Source organism: Condylostylus longicornis, unplaced genomic scaffold, assembly GCF_029603195.1.
Source record: "Condylostylus longicornis isolate FDR11 unplaced genomic scaffold, ASM2960319v2 ptg000049l, whole genome shotgun sequence".
NCBI lineage: Eukaryota > Metazoa > Arthropoda > Insecta > Diptera > Dolichopodidae > Condylostylus > Condylostylus longicornis.
Genome location: NW_026578018.1, coordinates 3,813,962 through 3,833,999, shown reverse-complemented (window position 1 = coordinate 3,833,999; position 20,038 = coordinate 3,813,962). Strand labels below are relative to the sequence as shown.

Here is a 20,038-nt window from a genome sequence, read left to right as displayed (position 1 = left end):
ATTACCAGAATTTCCATTATGAGAGTTACCTGATTTCGAGTGAAAACACACAGAGTTACAGTGATAAAAAAAACTAGAAAGCACATTAATTTTTTCTAGAACCACTTGCTTGTTTTACCTGACTTCCAATGATAAATGCTAGAATTCCCAACAATTTGAGAGACTACCTTCTAGTGAAAATAAGAGGATTACTAGAGAAATTAAGAAAATGCCTAGTGAAATAAGCAAGAAAATCTTTTAGATTTCTTACGGTATTCTTGGCAGTTTAACTAGATTTTCCATAATAAAGAATAGAATTTCCATAACAATAGTAATCACTTTCCAGTAAATGTCAATATATTACTATTGAATAAAACTAGACAACTATTTCATTTTTCATCATAGTTCTAGTTTTTTCAAATAGATTTCCTGAAGAGAAACTTTGGATTTCCAGTTTTTTAAATAACCTGTTTCTAGTAATTAGGAACAGATTTCTAATTAAAAAAGATGGTCAATTTCTATAGGATAATTATAGAAAATCTGTGAAATACATCTATCCTATGGCATTGGATAGATATATTAAGCAGATTTATATCCTACCTAACTACGGTTTGGCTAAACCAAAATTTTCGAAAATTCTAATGTTAAAACTTTTGTAGTTGTAATATTTCTAATTTCATAACAAATTTTTAAAGTTATTTTAGGAAACTCATCACAAAAAATTTCAAGCAATATAAATGACATTTTATAGAAAAATAACAATTTTTGTGTCTTACATAACAAATTATGGTTTTTATTTTTAACTTTTATAGCGTTTGACAAAATGTTTTATGATAATCTTCTTACGTTTTTTCATTTAAATTTAACATAGCAATATATTTTTTTAAATACATTTTTTTATTTTTGAAGTTGTGATATCAGTATTACATGTTGCACACTTAAGTTAATTCAAAAAATTAGAAATCAATGCTACGCATACGTGTATATCCTTTCATAAACAAACTGTTTTATTTAGTAGGATTATTTATAGAAAAAGAATATGAAACGTGCTACAGCACTTCTAAATTAAACCAATAATAAAAAATATATAATTATTTGGTCATAATACATTTTTAGTATTAGTATTCATATTTATCTACATACATAATCAGGTATAATATTCTTCAAAAAAGAAAAGAAATAATAAATAATTAACATTCCTACTTCTTAAAGATAAAATATGTATATGTATAAAGAGTGGTACATTTCTGTGTATTTGTTATAATATTATTATAAGGTGTATTTAAATGATTTGTCATCTATATCATTTTGCAACATTTACATACATAAAATTATAAAAATTTTATAATATAACCAAACACTAAATAACATTAATTTATAATTTTTTAATATAACACCGAAACAGTACCATTTTACATTTTTCATTTTGTATATATAAACTTCGAAAAAATTTAACAACTTCAAAATTTTTTTATCAAATTTTAAATTACAAGAAAAAGATAATGTTTACTGTAAGAAAATCGTTTGCGCACTCCATAAAGAAAGGTCAAAGCAGTTCTTATATCTCACATAAATTTCTAAAACGAGGGATATTAAATCTTCCTCTGCAACAAGTTTTTCCCAATCATCTAAATTTATCGCAATCAAAACATTAGTTTTTTTTTTCAAATTTCTTCTTGGCAGCAAGATTCTTAAAAAATTGAAAAATAATAAGTTAATTGAGTTTTTTAGCTAAATTTATATCGAAACTCACCATATTGGAGAAATTCTGTTTCCTTCCTATAAAATGGTTCTAAGTTAAGGTTTTCCAATACTTGAATGTTAAATCTTTTACCTTTTAAGAGCTCCAATCCATTTTCAATCTAGAAATTAAAAGCAACTTTTAAAAAGCACTCATAAATTAGTTTGCGATTTTTACAATTGTGCCCTTGTAGGAAAGAAATGTTAGGTAAGTATCCAATATGTTTAAATATCCAACTTCAAATCTACGATTTTAAAATGTCTCGTTCATTAAATATTTTATACGATTGAAGTTTTGTTCTGGAGGAATCAATGTTTTCAGTTTTGCAATCTAAATTTAAAATAAAAAAAAAAAATTACACGCATACATATAAACGTCGATTAGGGCGTACGTAAAATGACGCGGAAAAATTACAGTTAAAATAAAAAAAAGATAAAAAATAATTAATATTTTTTAAAAATAATATTTTGCTTACTTCTCAAAATTTCTGCAACATCCTTATTAATACCTTTTTTCACCAAATAGACAAAAGAAGCCCCAACGTCCATATTTTGAGAATTACAAACCTTAAAATTACAAAAAATAAAATATTTATGCTTTATGCTGATAAACAGCATGCATATACTCGTATGTATGTATTTATATATTATGCTTTGATGTATATACATACATATGTATATGAACATATGTACCTCTAAAATATTTTTTTTAATTTTTGTAACAATTTTCTTTATTTCTTTTGAAATTGTTTACATTGTTTTATAATTTATTTGCACTTGTTTTAATTTGTTTGCACTATTTTTTAATTTTTTTGCGTTATTTTTATTGTTGCTAATTTTTGATTTACATTAACTGCAACTAACTAAACTCACAATTAAAGTTCACTCTTCGAAGTTCCGTTCAATACTGCCACGTTATTCAATATTTTTTAAAAATCTCGCCGATTTTGCTGAAATTTCAACTGAAATCATGTGTATTTTACTATTTCTCATTTAATTATGCTAGAACCTCCTAAAAAATATTAAAATTTGCAAGAAGTCTATTGATATTTACTATTTTTTAGAAAATATTACTAGATTTGTAGTTTAAATATACATGTATGTATATGTTAAGTTTATATTTATGCTAATATTAGTATGCTGTATACGTTTAAATAATATTAAGGCGCAAAAAAAACTTGGTGGTGCAAGGAGTAATGCAACAAATAAAATCCAAAGAATTATTATATACATTATTAAGCAAAATAAATTGAAAATTTCTTTAGATTTAAGAAAATATTAAATAACAAAGGAGTAAAATTGAGAAACCTTTCTGAAAATAAATATTTAAGAAAAATCTTTTGAACATTGCTTAATGAAAATACCTGGGATTTAATAAATGGTTAAAAAAAATTTGCAACTCATTTGGCATAAAAATGTTAACAAAAATATGAAGCTTTGTATATTTATAAATTTTAAAAGGAAAAGATTTGAAAAAAATCAAATGTTCTTCTTTAGACGCTTTATTGCGTTATTCTTTTCACCATCAAACTTTTTTTATTTGGTATACATACATATGTATGTACGTCTGGACTTAAAAAAAAATGAAACGAAAATCAAAAAAATTTTACTTTTCTGTTCATTGTTTTTTTAGCATGTTCTTAAATAACTGTAAAATTTAAACCAAATATTTTAAATACAATATACAGAACTATGTATGTATGTATATGTACAAATTTTATACATTTTGTTGAATTTTGATTTCATGGCTACCTAATTATTGTAATAATGTAGAATTGTATATGTACATTTTATGCGCGTATTGTTTATGTGAAAAATATTTCAACATGCTGTTACATGTTGCGCAAAGTGTGACCATATCACGATAATAGTATATTATTTGTTAATCTATTATTAAAATATTAATAGCATATTTTTTTGCAAATCTAAGTTAATAATTACTGGCCCAACTATTTTATTATATGAATTTATGTTTTTATATCTGGAATATGTACCATAAAACTAAAATAATAAACATATTCTAAGCATTTTTCTTTTTAAAAATTGCCAAAAATATCTTATTTAAATTAGTGGGTAACAATTGTGCTTGTTCACTTAGCTTTGCTAAAAGCTAAATATTGTACATTTTTAAATTTGTACAAATATATGTAAATGCACCGAAGTATGAGGGAATAAATAATAAGTATAAATGCACTGAAGTTGATATTCAATTAAATATTATAATAAGATTTCAAAAAAATTTTTTATTATATTATGTTTAAATTTTTGAATTACTTATGTATATAAAGTGTATAAATTTTTATGTATACATGCATAAGTAAAATATACATAAAAATGCATTACATACACATACTATTAACTAAAAGTTTATGTACATAAATCAAATTTGAAAATTTAAATCTTTTGTAATGTTGAAATTTTTAGTTTTCCATGTAAAATTTATAATTTAAAAAATGTACACGTGGTCACACTTTTAAAAAAGCGTAAAGCCATACGTAAACAAATGTAGAAATAGAATAATTAGAATAGTGTGACCACATTTCATTGGTTTTGGAAAGTTAAAATGAAAAGTAGCTGTAATAGTAATGCCAAAAATTTCAAATTTTCATATACATACATAAGTATATTTTCTTAGTTTTCTTAGTTAGACTTATATAGTTATCATTTATAATATCACAAATATTATGTATTTATATACGTTCATATGTACGTCCATATCGTGTTCAAAATATAACAAGTCCTCAGTCCTTATGAAGCTTCGACTAATAATCCCCCAATCTATTAACCTGTTTTTGTGATTTAATATTACATTCTTCTCAAAATTTCTTAAAACTATAATCTTCATATTTAAACTTTTTTTGCAATAATGTAATGAAGCAAGAAATAATTTAAATGTAATGTTAAGACTTGTTGAATTTTCAGAAAAGTCATAGATTTTATACTAAATTCTATTTTACTAAATTTTGACGGATTTACTAGTTTGAATCCTTTATTTGACTTTAAAAAACATAGTAAGACAAAAAGGGTTTCGATGTTCATTTTAAGTTACTATTTATAGTAATATGTATTTGAACGAAGAAAGTATTAATTATGAATAAAGTATGAATTATTATGTTTAAGAAATAGTTCTATAGCTATTTCACAATAGTAATAACAGATTTTTTTTTACAAATGTCAGTTTTTACGAAACGCAAAATTGAATCATATGTGTAGCAATTTTTGACAAAGTTATCTTTTTTGTACAAAGCCGCGATTTTTAGCAAAATATTGAAAACAAAACCAAAAGACGTACAAAAATCAAAAAAGGACAGAGGAAATTGCAATGTAATTTAAAATAATTTTGTTGTTGCATGCATATTTCTAAGTACTATCAAATTTTAATTCTAATTAATGTGTATTATTCTATTTATAATTTTATCAAAACAATTTATTTTACCCAATGAGCTTATAACTTTCGCTAAAAGTTAGCTCATTGGGTCAATTACAAGGCAAAGTTTAAAAAACCACGTGTTATTTTTTTCGATGCTGCATGGTTTCTTTGTATGCGTAATATATAGTATATAGTTCGGTTTGTTTTGTTTAGATTCCTTTTAAATTTACTAGATCTCCGGACAACCGCTAAAAAATCGAAAGCACGAAACCGAACTCCGTCTTTTTCTTCCAGATTCGACTAAAATTCTCTAGATGTCAAGCTATCCTGTCCGTGGATGGAGTCTATTATTATTCTGTTTATTCCATTTAATTTTGCTAGACGTCTCACATGCTTTAAGAGCATTAGTGGAATCTATTTATCTTTGTAGTTTTCTAGCAAAAATTACTAGTATATTCTATTCCCCGTTTCTGAAAACATGTCAACTCGAAAGTGTAAATCCAAATTCTGTATTTTTAGCCCAGATTCTCCCTCAAAGCTCCCTAGATTCCTAGTTATTCTGTACGTGAATGGAATCTATTATTTTTCTCTTTATTCTATTTAATTTTGCTAGACATCTCACATGCTTCAAATGCATTAATGGAATCTATTGATTTTCACAGTTTTCCAGTAAAAATTAATTCTATTCTATTTCGCATTTTTGCAAAATTGCAAACTGGAAAGTATAAAATCGGATTCCGTTCTTTTCACCTAGATTCGTTTAAAACTCCCTAGATTTCTAGTTATTCTGTACGTAAATGGAATCTATTATTTTTCTCTTTATTCTGATTAATTTTACTAGCCATCTGACATGCTTCAAATGCATTAATGGAATCTATTGATTTTCATAGTTTTCCAGTAAAAATTGCTTCTATTCTATTTCGCATTTTTGTAAAATTGCAAACTGGAAATTATAAAATCGGATTCCGTTCTTTTCGCCCAGATTCGTCCAAAACTCCCTAGATTTCTAGTTATTCTGTACGTAAATGGAATCTATTATTTTTCTCTTTATTCTATTTAATTTTTCTAGACGTCTAACATGCTTCAAATGCATTAATGGAATCTATTTATTTATAGAGTTTTCAAGTAAAAATTACTTCTATTCTATTTCCTGTTTTTCTATATTACTAGACAGTAATTGTTGTTTACCAGAATTCTATGGCAAAATAAATTTCCTAGAGCATCTAGTTGTAAAATACTAGATTTCTAATTCAAAAAATTGAAATTGCAAGAAAACTAATTAATTTTCCTTGAATTCACGTGAATTTCGTCACTAGAATTTGTCTAGTTGGAATTCACTCGCTAAAATTTTTACAGTGTATGATATACATATTGTATGATTAGTAGTTATACACAATATTGCGTATTATGATGAATGGTTATTGATAATAATGATTATTTTTTAGTTCAATATTACTTTTAGTTATTAAAGGCGATAAAAAGTCCAATTATGTGTAGTAGGTAGATGATAATATGACGAGGTTTGAATACGAGTAAAATTTTAATACACGTACAATAAAATTGGGTCAAAATAATGTTTTTTAAGGAAGTGTTTTTCCCTTCAAGAAGTAAAAATACTACTTGTAAAAGAAGTCTACTACGTTATTTATGTTAGTTTCATTATGTACCAAATTATATATCAAATTATACATATGTATTTTCTGCGTTTACAGAATTTTAAAAATGTTTGTGATTTCGTTACAATAAATATTCAAAAATGACATTTTTAGGACTTTGAGCGGCTACAACTGTTAAGCGAGGAAATACGGAAAAATTTTCTTCTAGGGAAATAAGTGTCTAGTAAATATTGGTCCTCATGTACAAAATTTCGGCTTTCTGTTCTGTTTGTTCAAAGGATGTTGTTTTGTAAACAGACGTACGAACGGACTTTCGAACGGACAGAGTGAAACTAATAAGTACTTTTCTTCAAAAATTTTTTTTGGAATAAATTTTGCTCATAAAAAAATGATTGAACAGAAATTTGTGTACCACTGTGAGTTTGATTTATTTTAGACTAAAGTTACAGAACTAAAGGAACATGTGCAAATGGTAATGTATATGCATTTGAGAAGCTATGGTAGTCATTGAAAAAATAGATAGATAGAAAATGATTGCCATCAAAAATGAAATGATGAAAAAAATTTTTATTGGAAGAAAAACCAAAATTTTCTCAATATTTTTTATTTTTGTTTTTCTGAGGTTTTAATTTCTTCTTTTTTTTTTTTTACTGTGTTTTTCTGATCTAAAAACATCCTTGAAGTTTCTTTACCGAAATTACCTTCAAACAAAAAAAAAAAACAGAAAATAAAAGTAAAGGAAAATTTAAGATTTTTTTTTTCCTAAGCTGAAAATTGACAAAATTTTCACCGCATTTTGGGTTTTTTTTTTTAATCATTATTTGAGGTTTTTCGATTTTTGTTAAAAAATTGCGGTTTTTTTTTTTTGTACATAAAAAATAAACTGATAAAATTGCCGCATGCTTGTTAAACAATATTTTTCGATTACAATTAAAAAATGTCAAAAATTTGTCCTTTTTCTCTTTTTTTGTATATTTTGCAGTTTATTTTCCATGAATGTACTATATTATATATATCTCTATTTGATAACGTTATTTTTTTATATACTGTCATGGCAGTAGGTCGAAAAAGTCGACTGTATGTAAGTTAATACTTTGATAATAAGTTTATGACATAATTAGGAGTTTTTATCATAGAGAAAAACAATTAAAAATTGTAAATATCTGCGCAAATTCTGTTAGACTACGTAGTGAAAATTATATAAGTTGTAAAACTGTAAAAAGCATGCTAATTACATCAATTTGCGAATGATGTGTGCAATTTTGTAGATCGGTTCAAAAACTATTAGAAACCAAGACGATCTAATTTAATATCTTTTATAAAACTTTATAATATCCTTGGTCAAATGCAAAATATTGAGCTTTATTAACATTATTGATCACGAAAACTTATGAAATAATTGAAGCTTTTTGAGTTACTGTGCTATAAAACAATTTTGAATCAATTTTTTCCCAAAAAATTCTGATTCTTATTTGATAAATTTAAATTCTATCTACAATATAGCTTTTGCAGGATTTTTGTATACTTATGATGACGTTAATAAAATCAAAATTTTGAATATGTACCTAGATACATTTAATTTCGTTTGAAATTGTAAACCTATCAGAAAAATAACGACTTTGTTATTTAAGTTATCCTGGGTTTATTTTGTTAAACAACGTATCTTTTACATATCCTGCAGCAAAATTATTTACTTCTTTTCTTAGCTTTGTTTTTGTTTTCAAAGGTTAAAAATTGTTGAAAAAAAAATTTGATATTTTAAAAGATTGTTGTGCGTAAATGTTTTTTTTTATAATTTTTTGATTCCTTTTTTTACTTGTAAAATTCAGGATCAACTTAAATATTTTAAAATTTAAAACAAAATAAAAAAATACATACAAAAATATTTTTTTTTGCAAATCATCCTGCAGAATTGTAACAAAAAATAAATCTTCAAGGACATTAAAAACAAAAAAATTGAAATACGACAGAATACACGTGTAAATTCAAAACGAGCAGTATAAGAAAATTTTTTTTATTAAAGCTGTAACCGTTATATTAGTACTAACCAACAAATTTTTTTTTTCATCACCTCATCATTGGCATTCATATTAATTTATTGTAATAGTTGTTATTTTATTCGAAAATAATTTTAAGGAAAGATCTTGAATCAACTGTAACAATGCTATAATTGAGTCTTCTTTGAGCATTCAAGTTATCAGTAGCAAGTATTACAATGAAGGACCTTCTCCCTAATTCAGAATTAGAAGAAAATTTCATATTAAAAACACTTTTGATTTTGCATTTTGTTACTGTTCTATTACTCTACTTAATTAAATTTTCTTATTATTCCTACATTTGAAAAATTTTTTTTACTAATTTTATTGCATATAATAAAATTTTGATTTTAATTTCATTCAAAATCAATTATTTGTAGATAATAATTATTACGTATGAAAATTTAATTCATATTCAATTTTGTAAATATTCAAATAAACATAGTAAAAACTTAATGAATATGTTACTGGTTAAACTTGCAAACAAATAATATAGGGTGTTACACATAAGGTGGGCAAGTAATTTGTTGGATCATTCTTAGAAAAATTTCCAATAAGAAATTGTATAGTTTTGGTCGTGGAAGGGGAGAGTGAAAATATATATTAAAATCAATTAGATTTGAGTCATAATTATCCAAATAATGAGTGCTAAACCCATATAACATTTTCCTCTATCTCTCATAATAGTTTTGCGAAAAATGAGCAGTAGAAATACATCAGAAAATCATTTCTTATGGGAAGCGACCTATATATGACATAATTATGTGCTCAATTAGAACCGACGAGTAAGTAACCGATAAAGAGAACCGAAAAATATCTCATTAGAAAATTTTTTTTCATTTTTCCATTGTTTTTATAATATGTCGTTGTTTTATGAATTCTTATCAAGAGGAAACGATTGCTCTCTTTTATAATTTAAAAAGAAAAATTTATAAATAGTTTTGTGTTCTCCTTTTCCGTACTCTTCTCGCTCTTTTTGAAATTCGTATGAAATTTTTACTCTTTTTCGTACTCTCTTATCGTTTCTCATTTGATCAACCCTATAAAGAAATAAAAAATACTCTAAAACTTCAATAATACAAAAATATAGAATCAAAATGACAAAAGTATCTTTACACTGTTACAAGAAAACAGGGAACAAGTCTTAAAAATACAAAAATATTTTCCCATTAGCATTAACTTACAAATAATTGCAAATGGGAACTGTACAAATAAAATTGGTATGTTGGCGTAAATGAGACCTAAAACTTTTAACAAATTTTTCTTTATAAATATTATTATACTTATATCTATATTATTTCTCTTTATATTCCTTAAAATATTTTAAGAAAATTTTCTATAATTATTTGAAATAAAATTTATTTTATAATGTAAACATGACTGTTATATTGTATGTGCCATAAAGAACTTTTCCATATTTTTTCGAAGTTATTGAAATATTCATCTGCAATAAATTGATACTGATTCAAAATTATTGTGACATATAGGTAATTTAGCATTATTTCAATACTATCCTTAAATAGTAATATATACCTATAAATAAATTCATTAATATATTTAATTTATTAATAATTCAATATTATTTACTCAATAATAATTAATTATATAATTTATTATATGATTGACAACAATATTTTTAAATACAATGCGCGTAAAAGCAAACACACTCTTGTATTCTACCAATATAGAAAAAAGGTAAAATAAATGAAAATTTAAAAATAATCATTATTGAGGTTGAAAACGCGGTTAATTAAGTAAATATTCTACAATGATACAAACATTATTATTGTTATACACACCATGTATAAACATTCGTTTTACAGAGTTTCAATATAATTATCACATTATAATAAAATTTTAATTATAAAATTTCTATTTTTAATATTGAATCATAAAAGCGAACGTATACCTGACAAATGATTAATTTTATTTTTATATTTCTGAAATCCTTCATAATTTCCTTTTTTTTTATCTCTATATAGAAAAATATTGAGTATATATAATCGAAAATATTGTTAAAATAAGATTATATAACTAGATTGCATAGTTAAAAATAACGTTGTTATTAATGAAGAAATATAAAACTAAAAAGGATTTTATTTAAGATTTTCAAGGTCATTAAAATGTCATATTATTTTTAATGTAAATAAATAAATAACTTTTTGTATACTTATACATTTAAATGCAATTTAATTAGAAAATAATAAAAATTGTCACACGCTATTCAAAGAAAAAAATTCTTAGAAATCATTAAGGTAATTCTTAGAATCACTTGACAGAGCTGAAAGATGCATGAATATTAAAATAGACTTTTTTTTGAAGAAATTTTCTTCCACATTCAAATGTTGATTTGGCATAATATTTTCGTTTTTAGATATTTTGAAATTCCATATAATTGAATGCTTTCTACTAATAAGAAACTATTGGAATAGTTTTCAGCTATAATAAGAATAAAATTTCATGCAAATACAACTACCTTTTGCCTAAATTAATTTAAGGAAAAAAATTTACATAGATTTATCGAATATTATAGCTATAATTATTGTGTATAGCATTGTTGTATAATACCTCCAGATATTATCTACTCTAATCTAATAATAAATGAGAATAAGTAATGTGCGTCAACTCTGTGTAAGCCGTACGAAAGAATGATTTTAAGTATTGTGTGTTGATATTAAGTGCTGCAGAAAGAGTCAAGAATCAATTTTTATCACACGTAACAGTTTCAACAATTATTGCTTGTGCGAAATTTCGATTACCCATATATCATTTAAGCTTGCAGAGTAACTACCCGAAATACTGCCTTTATGACATCCAATTTGAATAAGGTTCTGGCATTAATAGGGTACTATTAGAGATTATTTGATGAAAATTTGTTAAAATTGTTTCACTCGGTTTTTGTGTTATCGTTTAGGAAGGCGGACAGATGAGCAGATATGGTTAAATCGACTCAGAATTGAACGCTGATTAAAAGCATACACATCTGAGGTCATTATTTCTTAGCTTTACAAACGGTAAGGCAAATTTATTGTACCCTTCATTTGCAGGCAATTATTGTTACTTTTATATTGCAGTTGCTTGCCATTTTCACTTCGTCAAAATTTCGCTTAACGTAGTAACTTAATCAATTTTCTTGCATCTTTTAACTCTATAATTGACAAGTATCATAGACACAGTGGAATTTTTTTCCAAATTTGTTTCATTGCATGAAAAGGTTTTAGGCTTACTGACAGAAATCTAACATAAAATATATATTTAACTAGGTATATAAAATAATATAAACTATGCATGATTTTACACTTCTATTCAAAAACAATTTAAATTTTTAAAATTTAATGAGACAATGTCCTTAAAATGTTCTCATTGCCATATAGTACAAATTTATAATATCGTTTGGGCATATTGTATTTAAAAGGAAAATTTTTGTGTTTTACAAAACTATAATTTCATAATTTTCTTCACCATAATTCCATAATAATATTATAATTCCATTATAAAATTAATTTAATTCTTTAAAAGAAACTTAACAGAATTATTATATAACAAAAGGACATTATTTTCTTTCCATTATTTTATCTGTATGTATGTTAATATACAGGTAATATTAACTTAAAAGGTAGATGTAAGCAAACACCTATAAGTATAGTAAATGTAAAATATTTTCAGCGGTAGATACAACAAGAATAAATCAATCAAAAAAAGGTGCAGATATAAAATTTTTAGTTCTCTAAATTTACACAAAATTATTGTATGTGTATTGTATTTACGTATTAGTGTGTTTGTATTAGTAGTTATATTATAATACACTAAAATGATAATTAGAATTACATTCCTTCCGTCTTCTTTTTATCTTGTTAAATATTTTAGAAATATTTTGCTTTTTAATTAGAAAAAAATGTACTAATTAGTTACACTAAATTTGTTTATCTATTCATCTGTATTTATAAAAACTTCTATGAACTAAGCGGAATCCTTATTAAAAATTTAATTTTTCTGATAAATAATTTATTTTTAAAGAAAAGAATTAAATAGCTCAGTCACCAAACTATTGTGAACCGAAAAAAAATTTAATTTTCTGAAAAAATGTTGTGGCTAAGGCTCAAATATTTTTTAAAATTCTACAAACGCAGATAAATTATAGAGATTTCTTGTTAAAGCATCATGGATTTGTCTACGAAGTATATTGGGTTCTGGTAAATTTTTCTTTTTATTAGAAAATATGGGGTGCAAAAAGCGATGAACTGATTTATTTTAAAATATCTCAGTAAAGAGTATATCAACTTTTGTGATTTTACTCCTATGGTACATATAAGGGGTTCAGATGTAAAAAGGCCTAACCCTCACTCCCAAAATTTTTTTCTCTTTAGTTAGAATTGTACATAAAATTAGATCCCAAATTTAATTTTATCGACAAAAAAGTCAAATATTTGCTATATTCCATAATTTTTTTTTGGTCTAACCCCAAAATTAAATTTTTTCCAGTGTAAAAGTGGAATAACCCACATATTGTAGCAAAAATTTTCTGGTGTGAGGATTAGGCCAATTTGCTTCTGAGTCTCTTAATAGAACTCAATGTTTTTCTTGGAAATGTGCTACTTTCCAAGCCATTATTATTTGATCCGTATTTAATTATTTTTGTCGTTAGCATTTTTACTCATTTTACTCATTAACGTACATAAAAAGAAACCGTTATATCGAAAATGTCTTGGTTTTCATTTTAATTTCTTTGATTTTTTTTTTCTCATTCTAAGAAGTATTTGCTACCTTTCTTTTTTCGGGAAAATTTTCCTAAAATTGTTTGTTTTGTATTTGTTCCCCGTAAGGATGAAAAAAAAAACAGGATGTTTTTTACTTTATTGCTCTCATTTTTACTTTGTGTTTTGTTAATTTTTTTTGTTGTTTCTCTGTTTTTTCGTAGAATCCAACTGCCCTGGACAAATACTCTTTTATTCTGTTATCTTTGTTTTCTTATTAGTTTTTTTTTTGTCCGATTTTCTGCCGTTTTCTTTTTTATAATAATAATTATTTAATTATTCATTTTGAAACATTTTCATTTCATGTTATTAACAATTTATTTTTTTCTTCTTCTTTCTTGCTTATTAGAAGTTTTATTTTTTGCAAAGAAGTGGGTTTTTTTTTCGTTATTTTTTTCACTTGTGCCCCCTTTTCTGGTTACAGGATTTTAAATATTAAAAAAAACGGTGAAAAATTACGGCAGCTGAAAATGTCGTAATGATAAAATTACAAGGTTTTTCTTTAATTTTGTGTTTTTTTTTTTAATTTCAAAATGGTTTAAGTTTGGATTGGTTGAATACAATTTTGCTGTTTTAATAATTCCTTTTCTTCTTTCCTTTATATTGGTTTTTTGGTGTGCAAAAATCAAATTTAAAGTGACTCAAATTGAAATTAAAAGTAGAAATTAGAGAGAAAATAAACTTGTTAAGAATATTATTAGTTTTTTTTTTTTGTGTTTCGTCAACAAATCACTATTAAAGTGGGTTTATGATTAATGTAATTATAATGAAAACAATGATAAAGTATTGTTAAAATAATAATGATGAAAAATTTGGTATAATTATTATTAAAGAAGTTGTGGTATAATAGAATATTGTGGGCTAAGAATACGAAGGTTTTCACTTTTTCAATTATTTATTTTATTTATCAGACCAGGACGAAATTTTAAAATTTTATTGAAATGTAATACTGTTGCATTGAATTTAAAGCAATTTAAAAGCATTATTTGAAGTGACCACAATATCATAGTTTTAGTACATCAAACTTCTGTGGAATAAGTATTTTTGCGACATTCTAATGATTTAAAAAAATTTTCTGGTAGAAAAAATTAAATACAAGTACTTTTCATAACTTAAATCTGCAGTACTTAACATGCAATAATAAAATTTAAAAAATCGCATTTATAATTAAATTAAAAAATAATTTTTATCAGAATCCATATTTCGTAAAAAGTAAAATTCATTAGAAAAAAAAATTATCCTTTATTTTCCAAAAATTTCAAAATTTTAATAGATATTAAGCTACCAGATGTTAATTATCTACATACCATTTCTTAATCAATATTTAATTAAGCATAATTATCGGAAAATAATAGCTAAAGTAAAAATGAATAAAAATATTTTCGATGTATAGCATAAATTTCAATAAAATTTTCCATTTCAGAAATGTAATCAATAATAATAATAATGAAATTGTCCTTAAAAAATTTCTTAAATTCTTTTTTTAGCCCTGTAGCAATTAAATAAATAAATAAAAAGAATTTTTTAGACGAGATTTTTAAAATGAAATTGATTAAAATTTCAATAAAAAATAATTTATATTGTCCTATATCAGGTATTTTTTTTAATCGAAGAACAGGTGTTATGCTAAATAACAATGCGGAATAACTTATGTTATGTTTTTTACCGTGTTCTCAATACAATTAAAATAGAAATACTCCATTCCCCTTGCAATTCTTTTTTTTTTCTAAAATTTTTTCGTAATTACGACCATTTTCATTTCACAAAATGAGCTTCTTAAATTTATTATCATGGGGTTGAGACATGGAGAGTTTCCGGTAATAAATTCTTTATATAATCTTTCTAGTTCTGTTTACAAAACCTTCAACTAAAGCGGTAGTTCACTGTATTAAATTTAGGACGAAGAGAAATTTTTTTCAGAGATTTTCTGCCTTGTATTTCTTTCTAGTGTTCTACAACTTCCATTTTTCTGCAATTGTAATTTATTTTTGCTTGCTTATAAAGTTGTGGTTTTTTCTTATAAAATTTTATAATATTAAATGAAAATTAGTGATACTTTCGCTATACGTTATTATTGCTTAAGAATCTTAAGAATACTTAAGGAATGTAACCGAAAACAAATTAAAGACTTTAAAATCATTCAATTTCCAACATTGATTTTAAGAATGTGTGTGTATATAATTCAATCACAAAGAATCACATTCAACACCCTGTTCTGTTCTTATTTTCATTTTATAATTTTTCCCAAAAAAAAAATTTATAATCTTATTAATTATCACTATACAAAATTGAAAGAAAAATTATCAGAATCAGTGCCAAAAGATGATACGGGGAAAGAGGAAATCATTCATTCACCTTGTTACTCTTACTTGTTTTGTTATTTTATGTGTATATTTTGAAATGGGACCAAGTTTTACGCATAAAAACATATTCTTCTATAAAAAGTTAAAAGAAAAATTTCAAGAAATTCTAAGAAATATAAAATCTAAGTATTTGCTTTTTTTTTGTTGAAAACTTCTTATATAATAATTTAAAAATTTATAATCTTCCAAAATATTATTTATACCTAACTCTAAGAAAATTTTTTATTTAAATTTTATATAGAAGAGTAGAAAGGCGTATACATACGTAATATTACTCATATGGAATGTTTCATAAAAAAAATATTCGCACATGAGTTTTTATAAGATAAAGGTGTTTTTAGAAACCCTTCTCTAATGTAAAATATTAATAGATTCTTATAGATAAACTTATAGGAACAAAAACAGTGCTGTTGTTAATACTATAATTTACCTAAAAAAACAAAATTAGCTAATGTGTTAATTTAGAAAATAAAGTTAAGATAAAGGATTTACGAACAGTATTAAAAGAATCAAAGAAGAAAGTTATTAAAAAATAAAACTTCAATAATTTGTTAGGTATATATGAGAGAAGAAGAAACTTTTTGATAATGAAATGTTGATATTATTTTGCTTTATCTTGTAAACAATCTTTGAATTTTTTCAGATGAATAAAATAATTAGTAAAGTGGAGTAAATATATTTATCTATTGTAATATTATTGTTTGTATACGCGTATATATAAATATATATAATATAAAGAAATTTTTGGTGTATAGCAATAAAATTGGAGGAAAAGAGCGAGCTCGACGACCCTAATCATTGGAAAGACTATGGAGCTGACACTTGTTCCATTAATTATGCAAATACCTGCTTTGTTCGAGGTCTTATTTCTTGAAACTGAGACTAGTATTAATAATATTCCCTTTTTTTTTGGCTGCTCCAGCCCCCCTCGGGAGCATAGGGCCTCAAAAACCAGGCTTGTTAGCTTTTCTAATATATGAAATACTTAAAGAGAAGTAACACCTAAATGCGCTTCTAAAAACACTTGAACCTGGAATATTATTTTTGTAAAGTTATTCCTTAGTTTTTGAGAGTCAAAACTATTTTGCTTCAATAATCACGAAGTGTTATACCAACTTCAATGTTCTAAATTATAAGAATAAAATTATTAAAAGAAATTTAATTTTCAAAAATTTCCTCAAAACTTCCACGAATATTTTAATATTTTTGTATATTGCTTTTTGCACCATAAGTGCATTTACTTAACATTACATGCACTCACATTCCATTGTATCAATTTGCAAACAAATTTCTTAAGTAACATAAAAAACGTAGGAAATCTAAATTTAGTTGTTATGGATTAATTTCTAAATATATTTGTAAAGTATTAATCGGATTTAATTTATATAATCTTTTATTATTACTCTATTGTATTATTATTAATAAAATTATTTTCTCTATATGTAGCTAGGTCCTTTAACATTTTAATTACAAAACCTTGATCTCAAACTATTTTGATTTACTAAAGAATTAATATTTTCTTCCATATTTTTATGGGATTCAAGTAAAATTTCAATAGAAAATTTATAAGAATAATATTTTAGAATTTTAAGAAAAAATTTTTTTTTCTGTAAATTAAACTGAAATTATAAGGTCATTTGATTTAATTTGTTAAAATCTCATAATTTTATAAAAAAAATATTTTTCTTTTATGTACAGAATGTTAGAGAAATTTTTGAAAAATATTTAAAAAAATAGAAAAAAAAAATTCTGAAAATTTTTTAAATATTTTTAATAAATATTTTCATAATAATTATTTTAGTTTTGATAATCTTTTAATAAAATTTAATTTGTTTACCATAATGGAATTTAATTAGTGTAGTTATAAGATCCTGCAAATTAAATATTTATGAAAATTATTATTTAAATAATTAAAGAATTATAATTATTAAGAATTATTAAGAAAACAATAGGTTATATTCTATATAATAATGTAATAAAATTTTATTTTAAATTGAATTTTTCTTATTGACTAGACATTTCATGAATTTGAATTTAGTAGTTATACCCAGGAGAGTCGATTTTAGAATAAATAATTTAATTGAATAATTTTACAAAATAATTTCTTAGTTAAAATATTCAAGTCTAATTATTGCAAATTTTAGAAATAATATTCGTTTATTACGAAACAGAATAAATTTACATATATCAAATATAATTTGTTCATATAGTTGTAGATTTGTAATTTTTAAATTTTGAATACAGTGAAGAGAATAGACACTTGTAACTATGTATTTACTTCTTTTCAGAAAAAATTTTAAAATTGATCATAATTATTTTTTAAAATTTCTAATCAAATCGTGTTTAATGCAAAAATTAGCAATACTAAAAATAAAATGGTAAAAATCAGGGACTAAATTGCGTGTGAGTATATTTGTAAGATTAACATAATATTTAAAAAAATATTTATGCATAAAAATATATTTATTTCAAATTGGTTATTAATAGCTCAAATTACCTGAGTAAAATTGCGAGAATTTACAACAACTTTCGAAAACCATCGCAAGCAAACAAAGTTGGTATTAAGAAATTTATTTGAAAATGGAAATTATTAAAAACAGCTAATTATTTTTTTTTTGGAATGCTTTAGTAGTAATAAGATTAGAATAATGTTAATAAGAGATTGTTCTTTTATAACAAAGTAATCATCTTATTAAAAAATATATATTAAATCAATACGATTTAATAACGATTTTCATAACAATGGTTCCATTAAGCCTTATCAACTCAAAATAACAACAAAGTTATAAAAATTACTTCTATTGTCAGATACAAATTACATTTGAAATTTCTTTCGAAATAATTTTATTTGCTTCGTGAATTATAATATCAACTGGAGCAAATTCATGAATAATGACATTCTCTTCATGAACCTTATTAGCCCTATAAATTTCGTAATAGTACAGTTTTTTATTGCATTTAATAAATGAGATTTCTCGAATCGCTTACGAATTTAATGTATTTATTTTAAAATTAGGACTAATTCAAATAAAATTAGATATAAAATCAGTAGTATTTTTTCTTGTATATTGTTATACATTATTTAAATTATCAGAAGTTCAATTGTTATAAAAATATATAAATGTTTATTAGTTTAGTATGAATTATTTCTATTTAATTATAACTATTATTCCCTTGTAAAATATAAAAATTTAACCCCAAAATTAAATTAAAATATTTTTGTTGATATTTTTTGAGTTCTAGATTTGAAAGTATTCCTTTATTATTTCTTTATTTTTCATTATTTTAAATTATATAATTATTTTGATTTATTTAATTATTAAAAAATTATTATTTACAAATAATATATTAATTATTATATTTTTAAAAATAATAAAATGTTATTGATGTTTATAATTAATTAATTGTTTTTGATTTTTTTTATAAATGTTAAAAAAATTTCTTTTATTTTTTTTTTTACAGAAAAGTATATATAGATAACTATAAAATAATAATAAATATTTTAAATGTTGTCGATACCTTCAAATACAAAAAAAAAAAAAAAGATGCACGTCTTCAAAAATTCCAACTAACGATTTTGTATAAATAAAAATTTTTTTTTTTTCTGAATTCACGTTATATTAATTAAAATATCATTCTGTAATAATATTAATGAAATCAAGAACAGAATCAAAAATCGGATCACATTTAATTTTATATTATAAAACTATATAGTAAAAATTTAATATTATAATTATCGTCTATTTGAGTTTTTTAAAAAAAATTATATTATTATAAATGTGTAAAATATAGTATTTAATTGTATAAAAGAATTTTTAATGTATATATATTATTTATTAATGTATATATATATATATATATATACGTTTTATAATAATTATTATATTAATGCATAATGTTTGTGTATTTTAATTAATATTGAAAAAATAAGAATATTAATAGTGTCTTTATAAATTAAAAATATAAAATTAAATTATTTCATATTATTATTTTATTATTTTACAACACAAAAAAAAAAAAATGATAATAAAATATAAAAATATTAAAGTAAAAATATTATAATCCCCGAAAAATATGCAAACAAAAAGATATTATTATATTTGATAATGAATGAATTTTATATAAGAAGTGGCAAATAACGGTATTAATTTAAATAAAATCAAAAGAAAATTTTAAACCG

At 23.3% G+C, this 20,038-nt stretch overlaps 1 long non-coding RNA gene across 2 annotated transcripts; it reads right to left on the bottom strand.

Annotated features, from left to right (window-relative positions):
- Positions 1-1,355: 1,355 nt before the first annotated feature.
- On the bottom strand, positions 1,356-2,716 carry LOC129611426 (uncharacterized). Of its 2 annotated transcripts, none has more exons than XR_008697163.1 (5): positions 2,413-2,716; positions 2,196-2,286; positions 1,814-2,050; positions 1,733-1,758; positions 1,356-1,669 (listed from the first exon to the last, which is right to left on the bottom strand). It is a non-coding gene; the product is annotated as an uncharacterized LOC129611426 (long non-coding RNA). The 2 variants fall into 2 exon arrangements; XR_008697162.1 differs by having other exon boundaries at positions 1,733-1,841; positions 1,898-2,050.
- Positions 2,717-20,038: the final 17,322 nt, after the last annotated feature.